Source organism: Tupaia chinensis, unplaced genomic scaffold, assembly GCF_000334495.1.
Source record: "Tupaia chinensis unplaced genomic scaffold, TupChi_1.0 Scaffold000606_1, whole genome shotgun sequence".
NCBI classification, from domain to species: domain Eukaryota; kingdom Metazoa; phylum Chordata; class Mammalia; order Scandentia; family Tupaiidae; genus Tupaia; species Tupaia belangeri.
The window spans coordinates 1069359-1087014 of NW_006160124.1; positions in this window are offsets into that span (position 1 = coordinate 1069359).

Below are 17656 nucleotides of genomic sequence, written 5' to 3' on the forward strand. Positions count from 1 at the left end.
AGGGAGATAGAGTGCAAAGTAGAGGTGTGTTTTCTTAGCTGTACCCAGAGGGCTTCATGGAGAATTTGAGGATCCTGGGGGACCAGCAGTTAACATAATGGCTATGTCACTGTACTCCCATGTAGTCGACCCCGGTTCGCATCCGGGACCCGGTGGCTTAAAACTCGTGCTCAGCGCATGTGCATGCATGCCCAAGATCCCAAGAGGACAATGGAGAAGGGATTGCAGCATGGCCATCTCCCCTGGGGGGTGATTTCTCACTTTCTGTCTCTGTGTCTCTCTCTGTCTGGCGAATACACGCACCCTATAGCAAAAACCTCTCAAAAAAAAAAAAAGAGAATTTGGGGATCCTGTGGATAGTCTGCAGGGGTGTGCAGGGCTATAGTGATGTATCCTTGGAGGCTGTGCTCTGCACAGAAGCACCGGGCTGTGGGGTGAGAAAGAAGGCTCACCTTATTTTATTCACATAAAGAGAAGGAGCTGCTTGCCCAGACTCTGGGCAGAGCTGTCTTAACCTGGTGGGAGGGCACCTGTTTGCACTTCAGCAATCCAGAGGGCCTACCTTTTCTCATTCAGTGTGGTAGGAGAAGCCTGAAGGTGCAGTGTGATAGCCAGGGGTTTCAGGTAGGGTAGTAAGTGGCCAGTCATGAATGCCTCACCAGAATAGGATCAGATTCTGCAGTGAGAGATACTCAGAGCCTGAAGGTCTTCAAAAAACTGACTAAATTGGGATCAGGAAAGTCAGCTTTGAACACCTGCTAAGCCCAGGAAAAAGCAGTGCCAGATCAGTAGCAGACATATAGGACTTTTCTTGTCTCCTCACACTTTCTATCTCTGACCTCTTCAACTCAGAGGGATCAAAAGCTCCAGCAGCCTAGTGAGCTGAGGGAGGTTGAGGATGAACAGCTTGCTGAGTAGAGGGAGAAGCCTTTCGGGTCCTGCTGGGCTCCTCTCCTGCTGCCTTTCTGGCTGGGTGTTGCCGTTTTGATTATCACTATGCCAGAAACTGCTTTCACCTGGGTTCTGTGTTTCTTTTAGTACTAAAGTGAAGGGAAGAATTTTATCTGGGAACAATATGAAAGTCAAGGCACTGGTCTTGAATTATATCCAGGATAGAGAAAAACAAGCCACACGAAAAAGTATGCTGGGGCAATGTTGTGAGAATAGGATGAATTCTGTGGTATTTCAGGGGCTTCCCATGTTAAGTATATAAATGTTCTGACAAAACTTTGGATGCTTTTATATTTTTTCCCTGATTTTCACAAGGGGAAAGAAATAGCCCTTGGCTATTTACTGTGTGTTTTGTTTTTGTACCCCTTATTGTACAGTTAATACACGAATTATAAAGTCGATTTTAAACTTGAATGTTCAAATACTAAAATACTCATTTTCCATATGTCTGCTTTGAAACATTTTAATTTTTGATCATAAAATAAATACTGACAAAAATAAATATTAATACAATTAGCAGATTCCTCAATAATACTAATTATAAGTGATGAAGTGCTTGCTGGTTTCTCTTCCACAAATAAAGTGTTTCATGAGGGACAACACTATGGTTATTATAATTTATGTAATATCCTCAGAGATTATAAAAATTGTATATGGGGGAGTGTGATTTGGGAGGAGTGAGGAGGAGAAGCCTTGCTTGGTAGACATTTGTTGAGTGGCTGAGTTAACTTTATTCGTGATAGAGTGTGTATGTGCAATAGTGAGGCGAGGGAGAGAGATGAACAGCCTCCACAGGGTCAGGTCACATAATTTCCTTCCTCCGGTTCTCCACTGAGTGCCCAGCTGGTTTCAAGCTGACCTGGCTAAGTGTTCAAACCATAGTTTCCGGGAGAGATGTGGCTTCTCTTGAGCATCACAATTGCACCATGGAGTCAGCCCAAAATTAACTTTTAAAGATGAAAAGATCACTTTGACTTACATATAGTTTAGTGAACTGAATTCTGGATGTAGCATGGTTTCCTAAATTTCTGTATAAGAAGAGTTTATATTGTAATTGTATTGTATTGTAGGTTCACCAGACTATAAACTTCACAAGGGAGTGGATGCATTTGTGCTGTTCTATCTGTCTTGGCTGATTAAACTGCCTGGCAGTTTGTAGAGCTCAATAGGCATCTGCTGAATGAAAGATTAAATGGCTGGAAGATCTTTCTAAGATTTTTTTTCTCAATTCTGTATTTTCTCTCTTATTTATTTGTTTATTTGTTATAGGATGTGTGTGCTCACTGGAGAGAGAGAAAAAAAGTCACCCACTTCAGTGGGGGATGACCATGTTGCAATCCTTTCTCCTCCATTCTCTTGAGATTTGGGGCATCCATGCATATACAGCCAGCGTGTTCCTCAAGCTGCCAGATTCAGGTCTCTAACCATGCAGTTGGCCATGCAGGATACAGCTGCCCAACCCCCATACCACTGGCTGACCCTCATTCCTGTATTTTCATTACGTGCAAACTGTTTTTAGTTTTAGGCTTTTTTAAAATGATTTTTTTTTCAAGGTGGGAGATACTAGTATCTGATGAAAATTATAGCAGGGGAGTTAAACCCTCTCAGGGCAGCTGTTGCTTGGAGGGGTTAATCCATGCTGATAATATGTGGAAGAATCACTGCTGTTACTTTGAGTTTGTGACTCCAGTCTAAATAAATGATATAGGTAGAGTGAAAACATGAAAAGAGTACTGAAGATAGAAAAGCACATTAACTAGGTTTGTTTTCCTACCTATAAATTTATTTTCAAAGATTATTTTGACAGGTTTTCTTGAGAGAGGGGGAGATGAAGAGAGAGAGAGACTGTGAAACATACTTATCTTTAATTTTCCCACAATTTAGATATCTGAAGCATGAATGTTGCACACTGAGATACCTACTGAGGGCTTGCTCTGTGCCCAGCAATATTCTATATGCTAAAAACAAGATAGATTAGTTTATGGAAAAATGAAATTAAAGTATGAATTTATTTTGGTACAACATTTTTGAAATCCATGCATTTTTTTCCCATAACACTCATTTTCCATGAATTTTAAAATACCCCTTGAAGGGCCAGAGAAATACTTTGAATCAATATGGAGCTTTAACTTTCAGAATGTTCTCACTATAGCCTTTATGACTGTGACAGATGTAACAAACTCAGAATATTGCATTTCAGGTTATCTTAGTCAAATTCACAATATATGCCTTTTATTTATTCTTTTAATTAAAATATTTATTTATTTAATTCCATATGTGATTTTTTTTTTTTTTTTAAATTTGACAAGAAAGAGAATGAGAGAAGGGGAAAAGGAGAAAGCAAGCTACCAGATCTGGGACTCAAACTGTGGTTAGATATGTGGGAATCCAGTGCTTTAACCACCATGCCACCTGCTAGTATCCACAATGTACTGCATTTAATTAATTTTTGCCTACTTTGAAAATATTCATTCCATTAAAAACCAAAGCAAACAAAGAAAACACTTCCATTTCCCACCTCCTCATTTTCTACTTTAATGGTTTAAAAATGAATCCATTTCCAATATGAAGGGCAATGTACATGCTTGGCAGCTTACCTGGAAAAAAAAAAGAAAAAAGAAAACGATTGACTGAATTAAAAGATGGGAAAATGAGCTGAAAACAAAATTCTCTCTAAGGAAGACATGTGAATAGACAAAAATCATACGAGGAAATGCTCAACATCCTTTATCAGATGCAGATTAAAACCACAATGAGATACTGCCAACCTCCTGTCAGAATGGCAAAGATTAAAAATACAAAAAATTTATAAATGTTAGTGGGGTTGTGGTGAAAGGGGAACTCTCCTACACTGTTGGTGGGAATGTAAATTGGTCCAACCACTGTGGAAAAAAATATGGAGGTTCCTCAAGACCTACAAATAGAACTACTATTTGATTCAGCAGTCCCACTCCTGGGTAAGTACCCAAAGGACAGGAGAATGCTCATTTGGAAAACACTTTTACATCTATGTTTATTGCAGCATTATTAATAATTGCTAAGACTTGGAACCAATCTAAATGTCCATGAACAGATGAATGGATTGAAAAAATGTGGCACATATACTCTATGGAATACTATTCAGGCATAAAAACAACAAGACCCTGGCATTTGATAGAAAGTAGTTGAATATGGAAGATTTATTGCTGCGTGAAGGAAGCCAGGCTATGAAAGAAAGATATTGTATGTCTCTAGTTAATATATACTGACTGTCTATACTCTATGGTAGAGATGGAAAGATTGGAGGACATAAAAGCAGTGAAAATAGTTGTGGATGCTGAAGACAATGTAAAAGGAGGGTGGGAGAAGGGAAGAGTATAGGGAAGGAAATCAGTGAGAAAAAAATAGAGAGGCAAGACATTTGGGGATTCAGAACTGGTTATCATCTGTTGATAGTGTGTACAGTATTCTTAGCTGGACTGCTTGAGATATATTTCATGTTGGGTAAATTCTTTTTACAAGTCAAATAATGTATAGTGATAGAATGTTTAAAAAATAGAAGAAGAATTTTTTAAAAATATACTGTTTGGGAAATCTTTGTTATCAGAAAAATCAAGGCACTTAAAGAGAAACCTTTTTTTTTTTTTAAAAAAAAAACTGGTCTAGTGCTAGGATATCTTAAAGGAAAGAGTCTAGGTGGAGAGACTACAAATATAAAAGCAAGACATTAAGATTTGTTATCATTTCTGGGGCAGAATTTAGTAACAAATTAAATATTTCAGGAAAGTATTTTTCTCAAGAAAAACATGTTTAGCTTGAATTATTTTAGCAATTGAATAAAAACATTCATTAGATAATTGTTTCTATTCTCTGGTTGAGTTTGGTGGTGGAAATTCAGGGCATGATACTTCAGTTAGATGTAATGTCAAATTAACCTATGACCATACTATCTATAATCATAGATAGTAGACTTATAATAGCTGTACTATCTCATAAAAACTAAAAAAAAGTATAAATTAAAAAATCCATACTGTTCAGATTAGAATATCTCAGACTGAAAAGAAGGATTGGATTAAAGTTCTGGGGAGATGATTATTAAAATTATGTGCTAGTTACAAATCTTTACTTTGATGATTTGTTGTTTTTCCTAAAACATAATTATCTTGATCCTCAAAGTCACAGAATGAATGTTCTTTTATTAGTTGCAGTGATTAGAATGTAATGAAAAGTCGTCTTTCTGAATTATGGTTTACAGGAAGGAAAGTCCAAATCCCCTTTTTAAGTGAGTTACTTTTGTTCCTTATTTTCATCTTCTAATAAAAAAGTTGCTCTTGCCTATTCTGGCTCTAAGGAAGGGTATGATTTCTTGAACTGATGTTGGAGGACTATTTTATACCTATTATGTATTTTATTCAGAGATTTGCTGAATAAAAACAATGAACGGCTCACAGAGAAGTCAGCTATTCTAGTGTCTCTCAAACTTTTTTCTGCCCAGAATGTATGACAGATGATGTTCCAGCTGGTAGTCATTCTCAAAGGTATATCTAGAGTTATTTTGAACTCTATTGTCAGCTATAGCTCCATTGTATTTTCTTTCACTGAAAAAGGATATTGGAATGCAGGTGAGTTAAGAACAACTTCATTCTAGGAACACCCTGTATCCCTGCTAGTTTACATCAAAAGTTAAAGTAAGTAAAAAGCTTTGTCTTTTTAAGGTAAATGACTTCTTTGATTTTTCCCTCTCATAGAAATGGCTGTGGTAACTGTGAAGTCCATCAGGTCTTTTTCAGAGACCCTTCCATATTTGCATCATTAATATTTTTCTTTTGGATAGCACATTTGAATTTTAAAAATGCTTTTACTTTTAGATTTTGCCACAACCCTTTGAGTTTAAAAAATTCTATTCGTATTTTCTAGATGAGGGATCTAAGTCTAAAAGAAGTCAAGTGATTTTTATTCAAGGTCATACAACAAATGAGTTGTAAAGTCAGAACCTCAATCCAGCTGAGTTTTAAAAAAAATGTTTATTCTTCCTTTCACTAGTGAACAGAGATGGGAGAGGAGGGTGGTGCCCCAACAGTGTCTTCACTAGCTCCCGTTCACCCTGGATTATAGATACATGCATACCCAGCATGTTCAGGGAGGTCTCTGGACATGAACAAGAACCTGCCCATGTTGGTCAGCCTTGCAGAGCTTTGCGTTACTACTAGTGCCACCTTCCATTCATGTTCCAGTCCCCCACTCTGCTTCTTATTACTTCCAAATCACTGGGTGAAGCCTTTCTGCTGCATCATCCACATTATAAACCACTCTATGCTATGAGCCCTCTACCTTTAAGTTGTTTCTTATAATACAACATTGACTACCCTCAAAATTCTGCTAAGTATATTGTTTCCACAGAGCTTTAATCTTCAGTAGCTTTAAAATGTATCAAAAGATCTTATAAAATAAACTCTTCCCCATTAAGGGCTTACTAGGTAATGATTATACCCCCCCAAATAAGTTTTAACTTTAAGGACTGATAATATTACTGAGAGTTTCTGATCCCTTAGAAAGTAATGGGATTATAAGTCTATTATGAATATAATGATTGGAAGTATGTAGGTAGTAAGTCTCTACATGAACTAAAATTTAAAAAGTCAAGTCAAAATCTTAGAATATTTGGTTAGTATCCATAATCTCCTTCTATCCCCATGATCCAAATCAACAACAGGGTAAACTCTGAGTAAAAGTGTCTTTCCACTTGTTCAGCGTTCTTTGCTAGGCCTCAAAATTAATTTGTTGTATGAGTGAATTTTAACAATATAGCCAAAACTTGCTTTATTATAACCACAGGAGGATGATGCAGGATATATTGGGTCATCAAATCAAGATGAATTTTTGCATAGAAAAACAGAAAAATACATCATGAATTTCCTGACAACGTAATAGAAAGTTTGAAGTATAAAGGACCAGCAGATGGTGTATTGCTGATGTCACTGTACTCTGGTGTATTCTACTGCAGTTTGAGTCCTGGTTCCAGTGGCTTAAAACTCATGCTGGATGTATGTGTGTGCGTGCTGAAAATCCTAAGAGGAGAATGGAGGAAAAGGGATTGCAGCATGGCCATCTCCCCTGGGAGGTGATTTCTCGCTTTCTATCTGTCTGTCTCTCTGGTGAGTGCACACACCATATAACAAAAATCTTTCTTTAAGAAAAAAAAGGAAAGTTTGAAATATAAATTGTGAAAATTTATTTATGTATTATTAATAGAAATGAGACTGGCTATGTGTATCTACCAGGACTAACTAAATTCTCTTGTAGTAATAAATAATCCCCAAATCCCTTGGTTTAATAAAACAAGACTCACACTACCTGTTGATTGGGAGCTGGTTGGAAGCTCAGTTTTACGTTGTTCTTTTTCTGGAACTGAGGCTGATGCAGTAACCACTATCTGGAACATTGCCATTTATGGCAAAGAAAGGTCTGCAGGGTCTAACAACAACACTTACATGCCCTCATCAGGAAGAAACATGCACAGATTCTCTGTACAACTAAGTGGTAGAACTAATTCCAGCAACCATGAGAGACCAGAGTTGCACTCCTACGGTGTGTCAAGCAGAGAGACTAAAATAACTCTTGTTTGGCACTAATGACTATCACGGTGGTAAAAGGTATTCATCTATTTCTGTTTTGTGTATTGTCCTACAGTAATCGAAATAAGAATTTCTATTTTTTAAAAAGTTTAAGTAAAAAACAAATGAAAAATTATTTGTTGACTATAACGTGTATGATGATATCCTTGATTGAGCCAATATACAGTGTTTTCTGGATGGGAAAACTCATTTTTGTATGTTGTAACGATGTACAGTGAATGAATGTAAAATAGTAAAAAAAAAAAGTTTATTTTTTTACAGACAGATAATGTGAATAGGGTTAGACCATGCTGCAATCTTACCCCTAGCCTCCCAGCTAGCCAGGATTGTTGGCACATATGCACATCTGATGCATTCAGATTGACTTGGAATCCAAACCTTGGCCTCCCATGTGGCTCCATCATTGTTTAGTGACTCCCTACTGTCTGTGCTACTGCAGCTGGGCTAGTATTTCTGTTTTTTGAACATTTTCTATGGATCAGGAAACTTTGTCTTATTAGTTTCTGTAACAACCCTGGCACTGAGGTGTAAAGCTGAAGAAATTGAAGTGACATGAGATTAATTAACTTGCCTATTTGGTAAATAGAGGTGCCAAGATTAGGACTCAGGTATGTCTGACTCCAAAAATGATGCCCTTAAAAACAGTGAGAGATTGGGAACCAGCAGTTAGCGTAATGGCTATGTCGCTGGACTCCCACGTAGTCGACCGGGGTTCGCTTCCCGGACCCGGTGGCTTAAAACTCACACTAGGCGCGTGTGCGTGCGTGCCCAAGATCCCGAGAGGAGAATGGAGGAGAAGGGATTGCGGTGTGGCCATCCCCCCTGGGGGGTGATTTCTTGCTTTCTGTCTCTCTGTCTCTCTCTGTCTGGCGAGCGCACATGCCCTATAGTGAAAACCTCTCCAAAAAAAAAAAAAAAAAAAAACACACACAATGAGAGATTGCCTTTGTATAATACCTTAGAGTCCTTCAAGCTCCAGCATTCAGCTACTAATTTTCTTTTGACAGTCATTTTCACTGGGCCCTGAATATCTTTTTCTTCTTGATATTAAGAAAACCTGCTTTTAAAACTTAATACATGGTAGAAAATGAGAAATCTGCTCTTGCTATGGAAACTAAGACTGTGATCTCTGATCTAAATGGAAAGTTACCATGAGTCAATCAGACAAATAGCCAAGACCAATTAAGCTTGTTAAGCCAAACTAGATCATATTTCCATTGGCTATATTATATGTTGATTCAATGTTTGAAAATAGAAAAAGTAGTTCCAAGATGTTTACTAGCTTTAATTATTTTCTTAAATTTGAAATTTCCAGGCATAGCTGTGGTGTGCACAGGTAGTACCACAACTTGTAAGGTTGGAAACCTCATAACAGGCCTGGGTTCAGTTCCTGGGCCAACTTGAATATACCAGGTATAATTGTGCATGCCAATAAACCTCGTTAATTTGAAGAATGGGGCAAGAGGTTCATGACACAGCCACGATCATTCTTTATTTCTCATAAGAAAATAAATGAAATTTCTATTTAGTTATGTAGTTTCCAATCTTAAAAATAAATATTACTTTACTTAGTTTTTTATTCCCTGTTGAACTTTTTTCTATGAAGCACAGGTTTATTTCATATTTCAAATTTTAGAGATTATCATCTTCTGTACTGTTGCAAATATTTTGATACATAAGACTAATTATTGGGTAGGTAATGAAATTTATTTTCTCTTTGTTTCATATTTTCACACATTTAAGAATGAATGTAGCAGGGTCAGCATATGATGTGGTGATGAAGGTGTGGACTCCCACACGGCCAACCATGGTTCAAGTCCCGGACATGGCATCTTGCTTTCTCGCTCTCTCTCTAGTCAAATTGAATAATAATAAATAAGTAAAATAATAAATAATTGTTAAGGAAAAAAGAATGAATATAGTTCTACTTGGCTTCTCTGCTCTTTCTTACTCTGCTGCTCAGGGGAAAAGAAGTCAGTCAATTATCATACAACTAACATACATAGGAGAAAGAGCAGGGCTTGTGCAATTTTATCAGGTCTTTATATGCTTTGTGTGGCATCTGCTGGAATCCCATTTCGTATTTCTTCCACTCTAAGACATAGTTTCTCTGCACCCTAACATCTCTGATATTATATGTGTGTGTGTGTGTGTGTGTGTGTATATATATGTGTATATATATGTGTATATATATATATACACACACACACATACATATATAGGTGTATATATGTATATGTATATATAGGTGTATATATGTATATATGTGTGTATGTATGTATACACACACACACAGACAAACAAAATTAATGGAAAGCCCTATATCAAATGACAGGGAAAGGTCGTTTCTTAGTGTTACATAACATAATGGCACAATTTATAAGCCCAGTGTCTTTTATTAAATGAAATATGGTATTCTATTGAGCTCCCCAACATGTGTTAGATGGCCTGAATATGGAGTATAATATTAGGGATGTATGTGTGGCTACTTATTTAAGGTACGAGCACAGCAGTTTCCTTAGTACTAAATCTGGTGTCTTCACCCTCCTGACTCATTTGATCTGCTCTCAGTTCTGCACTTCAGTAGAAGGAGAAGAGTATATTCTATATTAAATTTGACAACCCTTAAATCTTGTATAATGAACCAGGCATATTGACAATAGAGAAGTAGAAGTTGGGAAGAAAGAGGAAGGTGAAGGTGTGCCATCTTGCTGAAGCAGGACCTTTAGTGATCCAAAGGGTGGATTTGAATTTTGGTTTATCAAGTAGGTGTCGAGCTGGGGATCACAGGTTTTTGACTTTGGTAGGTAGTAACTTTCAGTAGCATGCCATATGGCTACTTTGTACAATTATATTATTGTTTTTCTTAGTTCATATGCCGTGGGTGGGTGGCATTAGGCCTCAGGCCTTAGTAAATTGGCCAGGTGGATTTTGACTTTGATGGGTCACTGGAGCATATTAACTTTGTCCCAGGAAAATGACAGTCTTTATTTAGGCAAGGATGCAAGCACCTGTGCCTTTGATAGACTCTAGCTGTACAGGTGACCTCAGCATTCCTGACTGTACATGCCTTTAGGTGAGACTGTGACAGCAAGACCTTGAAAATTTATGGGCACAGCTTGGCTGGGTACTTCAAGTGAAGCTCACTTGAGATTAGTTCTTTCAGGATTTGGAAGGAGTAACATTATTTGTTGCTTTTAAATTGCAACTGCAGCTGGACTTTTGCATGTTTTGTAGAACACTAGTGGTCTCAAGTTGGTTTGTGATTTTAAGTAAACTTTTGTCTATGGATCCCAATTTCAAAGACCCCTTTTATGAGTTTCCTAAAGAACTGTGGTAAAATTTTATGGGTGAACAACTAAAAATGAATGAAATCACTAATTATGAATGGCATATGTTATCTTCTTGAGATGAGGAAAAAATATAGCTTACAGTTAAGTTATTGCAAATTTATAATCTAAGAAGGTAGTTGCACATTTATAATTTAAGAAGGTAATTATAAAGGGCTATATCTTTTAATTCTAGAAATCAAGTTATTTCAGGCAATTGAAAAGGAATTAGAATGATAAGTTAAAAACAAAATAAAGGAAGATGGGTAAGTGAGCTGAAGAGAGTTGCTTATTAAAAAATGATAGACAAATCTTTCTTTTTATGTCTGACTAGTCAGATTTAAAAGAAAAAAGAGTTGAACTAGGTTTAAGTTCTCTAAATGTAGATAATAGGAGAGATACTGGTTTAGTTGTTACTAGGACACAAAGGATGACTGAAACTCAAAGAATTCTACAGAGAAGACTAGCAGGATCTCATAGAACTGGATTAAATAACTGCTAGGAAAAAACCAGGATCCAAATGACTATGGAAATAATCTTTTGAAGCTAAAAATAAGAAACTCCTTGTAAAAATAATTGAATAAATATACTTGGAAAACTAAGAGAGCTGTGGAAATTTGTGACATGGGAATTTGGACACATGTCAGAGGAGAAAATTAGGACTATCGGGGCAAAGTCTTTTTTAAAATGTTTTAATTTTTATTTTTTTACCTTTTTTTTTCTTTTGGAGAGGTTTTTGTTATAGGGCGTGTGCGCTTGCCAGACAGATAGAGAGAGACAGAGAGACAGAAAGCGAGAAATCACCCCCCAGGGGGATGGTCACGCCGCAATCCCCTCTCCTCCATTCTCCTCTCGGGATCTTGGGCACGCACGCACATGCACCCGGCGTGAGTTTTAAGCCACCAGGTCCGGGACGCGAACCGTGGTCGACTATGTGGGAGTCCAGCGACATAGTCATTACGCTAACTGTTGGTTCCCCAGGGCAAAGTCTTTAAACCTTTATTAGGTAAGTTTCAATAAGACAGTTACCATGGGGGCAGTCAAGTATCTCTTTTGTTCTGAGGGAACATGCTTGAGAAAGTTATGGAATTTGTATAGACAGGCAGAACAAAATGAGGCAGATAAAAGAAAAATAGATTGGGCTTTTGTCTCTATGTCAGCCTAAAGGGAGATGTTCTGAGATTATCCAACAAAAGAAGATTAAAATGGACAAGATATTTTGGACAGACCCAGACTCATTGGTTTGGTATCTCATAATGCGGAGGTGCCAAAAGATTAAAATCTAGAGAAGTCTATTAGAAAAACAAGTTTCTTGGCTAGAAAAAACATGAAAGCAAATAAGTTACTGAAACTCAGTAAACAGCACTAGCCCTACATTAAGTAGAGAAAAAAAAGAAACCAATTTAAGTAAAAGGTGAATTGTTACTTCCACAAAATCCTCAAGGTCCCCACATACAAGGTCAATATAAGAAACTGTGGCAGCCAAGTGGACCTACGAAAATGTGACAACCAAAAGTAATGTGGTATCCTGAATGGGAACATGGAACAGAAAAAGGACATTAGGTAAAAACTGAAAGCATCTGAAGAAGTCATGGACTTTAGATAATGAATTCATATTGCTTAATTAATTGTGACAAATGTACCATACAAATTTGACAAATGTACCATACTAATGTAAGATGTTAATTACAGGAGAAAGTAGATATAGGTAAATGGAAAATCTATACTATCTTTGCAACTTTTAAAAATAAAATTTTAAAGAATTACTTATTATTCTTAAATTTTATCAGAGAGATTGAGAGAGAGAAAGAGAGAGAAAGACATCAGGTCTGGGACTCAAACCATGTGGGAGTTCAGTGCCTTAACCACTACACCACCTGCTGGCCCTATATTTTGCAACTTTTAAAAAATATAAAGCTGGTCTAGCATAAAAAGGTTTGTTTGAAAAAAAAAAAACTGTATTGTTAGAAAGTCAAATGAGACTTTGGTCAATAGCAAAGAGTAATGGAAGGAGTAGTTTCCTGAGAGGCACTACTGGAGTTCAGTTGGCAGTGAAGGGCAGGGTAAAGTATCCAGAGCAACCTTAATGTGAAAGTTCATTGGTGATGATTATCAGAAACAACTGTAGAGGAAAAACAGAACCCTTAGGAGCAGATTTCAAAATTCTCCTTAAGAGAAATAGAAACAGCTACTGAGACAGGGTTGAAAATATCTGTTACAAATATTATGGAGAGTATATCATCAAACAAGGTTGATAGCTCAACACTGGGGTGCTGGAAGTGTGGGACTCAAGGAGAAATGAAAATTAAGAGGGTCTGAATATACTGAATAGTAAAGAAAAGCACCTAAACTGATTGAGACTGACACTATTGCAATTCTCCAGATATTACTAAAATAAATCCACAGAAAGAGCAACTTGAACATGGGTATGGTATGATTGTATGCCTTTCCCACCTATTAAACTTACTGCTATTATTTCCCCATTGGTGGCATTGCATTTAATCTTACTGGTTACAGATTCTGAGCAGACCAGTTGGCATCTTGGCAATGCTGATACCAAGATTTTCTTTGTCCATTTCCCTCACTCCATTTGAGACTTGAGTGTGATACTTGGCATTAGGACATAATCAGTTTGAAAACAGAATTTTACTTGTGATAACTGCTAGGAGCTGAATAATAGTTTATCTTCTAAATTTCACAATATAGGGCAAATCCTGTGATAATCTTATATGTACTGTTGACTTTACAACCCCTTAAAAGGATAAATCTTCAGAAATTTACTGTGAAATATACAGGCACTCCTCATTTAACAAGTTCTGTTCCTATGACTAGATTGTTGAGTGAATTGGTAGATAAGGGAGGAGCTTAAAAATGGATACCTTGCAGTATGTAATGGCACTGTAGGGTATGCATTTTTCTTTTCCTTTATCAGTTAAGAATTCATACTTTAATAATAATCTTAAAAACATAGTATTACAACAAAAATGTATATTTTATTTAGAACTTAAAAAATCTTTTTTTCTTTTTTATTGGCATTTTAATATTTTTTATAAGTAAAAAATACAGTTTTGTTTCAACAGAGAACTGTACCTTCTTTTGTCTATTAAGTGTTTCTTCCCTTTGTCCTTCCTACAAACTCTCTACCATCCATTTCTCTCCCTTACCAACTCTGGTATTTACATTTACATTTATCCTCTCTATTATCAGATCTTTCAATTTCTGCCATAGAGTGTAGATATTTGGTACATATTGAGTGGGGATATACTGTGTGTCTCTTTCAAAGTCTTGCTTATTTCACTTAACATCTACTTGAAATCAACTGATAAGGTCTCATTGTGTATGATGGCTGAGCAGTATTCTGTAGTGGTTTGAAAAACTGTGGGTATGTGTTGTTCAATGATATCACAGGACAACACACTAGAATAATGTAATTCTCTCCACACAAAGGCATATATTAGGTAAGTGTCAGAAAACAAGACACAACATAATAATACAAATTGTTTCTATTTATTCTGAATACTACTATGGGTGCACAATAAAGGGCAAGTTTATAAATGAAATATGTAGTCTTACATGATTGCAAGTGTTTCATGTAATGAATACTAACTGACTGTGGGAAGAAGAGGCAAATATTGAGAAAAGAGATTTCTGAGACTCCTACAGACTTACAACAATGGAGAATTGGTTGTAAGTTCTAGTAGTTGTTAAACAGGTAGGTCATTAAGTGAGGAGTGCCTGTATTCAGTCTTGAGTGAACAAAAATGACCAAGTCTGGAACTGCTAAAAGCAGTTTCTCTTCAGCATGGAGAATCCATTTGGTTAAGATTGGGTGGAATGACATTGAGGAGGATACAGTTTGAACTACTAATTTTGGGGGGATTTTAACTCACAAAGAAAATAGGATTTGATTTTTTAGGCCACAAATTACCAGAGGATTTCTGTTTTTATGCAGTAATTTCTTCCTAAGAAATTTTAATGAGGACTATATTTGGGTTGTGACATATCTGTATTTCTATTTTGTAGTTGGAGAATGTTTTGAAATTTTAAAGAATGTTTTAAAGTATTCATGTTTTAATTCATGTATTAATGTTGTCACTTTCATCATATTGTAAATCTTCTGATGAGAAGTACTAAGCACTATGACTGGATATCCTTTGTGATAGGGAAAATAAATTTTTCAAAGTGCTTTCCTGCAAGCATTATTTAACTGATTAATTGCTCTGTTCATTCATCCAACCGTCCACCCCTCACCTGTCATAAATGTACACCTTAAACTTCCCAAGAAAGTGAGAAATGCACTTGAAACTTGATTGGCATTAAGAAGGGATAAATATCTGAATATATAAACAAAAATATATAAACAAATTAATGAGTATTGTCATAAAAACCCAAACCATTACATTTAAAAAATTATTTAAATACAGTTCATAAGATTAACAGAACATTTTATATTTAAGTTGTATAGTAATGCTACAGGAAGTTATTTTAAGGAAAAAAATCTGCTTCTTGCTAAGATTAAGTGACTTTTTCAAGATCACACTGCTAGCACATAGCGGATCACAGATCACAGACGGCATTTTCTCTCCTAAACACATGGATTTTCCCAACACAGAACTGTATCCATGGAAAATGTGATTCTAGTTGAGTTTTTATAAATGATTCTTTTTCTTTTTGTTTTTAAATCTATGAAAATATAAATCCTTGGAAAGGCTTTCTGACTGGTAGTAATTCACTTTCCTTAAGGTACCCAGTGGTGACATAATTGATTTTGTTGCCATTGATTAAAAGTCACATTAAGTTCAGAACTGTCAGCTGAGCCCAGAGATAACATTTTCATAATGACTTTTAATAAACATGGAAGAAGTGATTTCACTGCATTCATAAATTTGATTAATGGTATTTCCCCAGGACCTAAATAAATGAATCACTCATTTGCATGCTTAATTACTACAGGTAGTTTCTTTTGAAATACATATTGGAGATGGGAGAAAAGTATTCTAGCCTGATTAACAACTCTAAAATTTGATACTAGTAACTTCAGAAATCTCAAAGTAGTCAGTCATTTTTTTAAATTTGTTTTTATTTATATATTTTTATTATTATTCATACATTAAATCACTATACATCATTTAGATTGTGAAGAGACTTTATCCAGCATGATATACACCTCAGTTCAGCCCAGTTGAGACCACCATACATATAATAAACCTTATCTGTGTCCCACAAGTGTCTTACCTCTCCATTTTCTCCCAAAATTTCCTATGCTTTTCCCCTCCCACACTCTCCACTTTGTCTCTAGTGTCCATTACAATTTTTAATACATTTATGTTCTCCAGTCTTTCAGACTCTATCATAGAGTGCAGAAAGTCATATTTTTATCTACCAAAAAGGGAAGGCCATTTTGATTCACTCAGATTATTGCTTCTTTTGATCTAAAAAGAATTGTTCTAGTCAGATATTTCTGAACTCTTGGCATATCCCCCTGCAATAAGTTTTCTTCTTGAGTTTTCCACATCTCAGTAAACAGCAATTCCATTCTTTCATTTATTCTGGAAATTTTGATTTAGTACCTGACTCCTGGGGCCAGCAAGTGGCATAGTGGTTGAGGTGCTGGACTCCCACATGGCTGACCACAGTTTGAATCGCTTAACACTCATGGTGGACGTTGGACACGTGTGTGTGTGTGTGTGTGTGTGTGTGTGTGTGTGTGCCCCAAATCCTGAGATGAGAATGGAGGGGGAGGGATTGTGGTATGGCCATCCTGCCTTGGGGGGTGATTTCTTACATTCTCTCTGTGTCTCCAGTGAGTACATGCACCCTTAGGAAAAATCTTTCTCTAAAAAAACCCCCCAAAACCCAAAACAAAATAGCTTGACCCCTCTCATTTATTCTGTTAACTCTACATTCAAATAGCTTGACCCCTCTCATTTATTCTGTTAGTTCTATATTTAAAGTAAAACTAAAATTTTGCCACTTTTCATCACTCTTACTGTCTAGCTGGTTCTGCTATTGCCTGGGTTAAGAAGATGTTAGTTTAGTAGCCCATGTGATTGTGCCATGTCATTCTTCTCAAAAATCTCTAATGTCTAATCTTTAATGTCTTTTCATTGGACTCAAACCTGAAGTCTTCACTATGAGCAAAGACATTCTGCATGACCTGTTTCTACCATGCCAGTCATGGTGCACCTCCCTCCACAAATGATTTTTCTGACTTTAAATGCTATCCCTCCCATTGCCCACTTGATTCCAGCTACACTGAGCCCCCAAGGCATGCTTTCCTCTTAGAGTCTTCGCACTTGTTATTCCTTTTTCTTCCAGATTACAGCATGACCAACTGCCTCATTTCTTTTCTTTTCTTTTCTTTTTTTAATATTTTTTTGGAGAGGTTTTTGCTATAGGGCGCATGTGCTCACCAGAAAGACAGAGAGAGAGAGAGAGAGAGACAGAGAGACAGAAAGCGAGAAATCACCCCCAGGGGGAGGGGTGGCCATTCCACAATCCTTTCTCCTCCATTCTCTTCTTGGGATTTTGGGCACACACACACACACACTCACACACTCAGTGTGAGTTTAAGCCACCAAGACTTGGACTCAAGCCGTGGTTGACTACATGGGAGTCCAGCAACATAGCCATTACGTCAACTGCTGGTCCCAACTGCCTCATTTCTTTCAAGTTATTATAATTCACATTCCTGGACAGTTATCGAACATTTCAACATATTAGTACTTTTTTCTGCATTGTTTTCTTTCTTAATATTTCTAG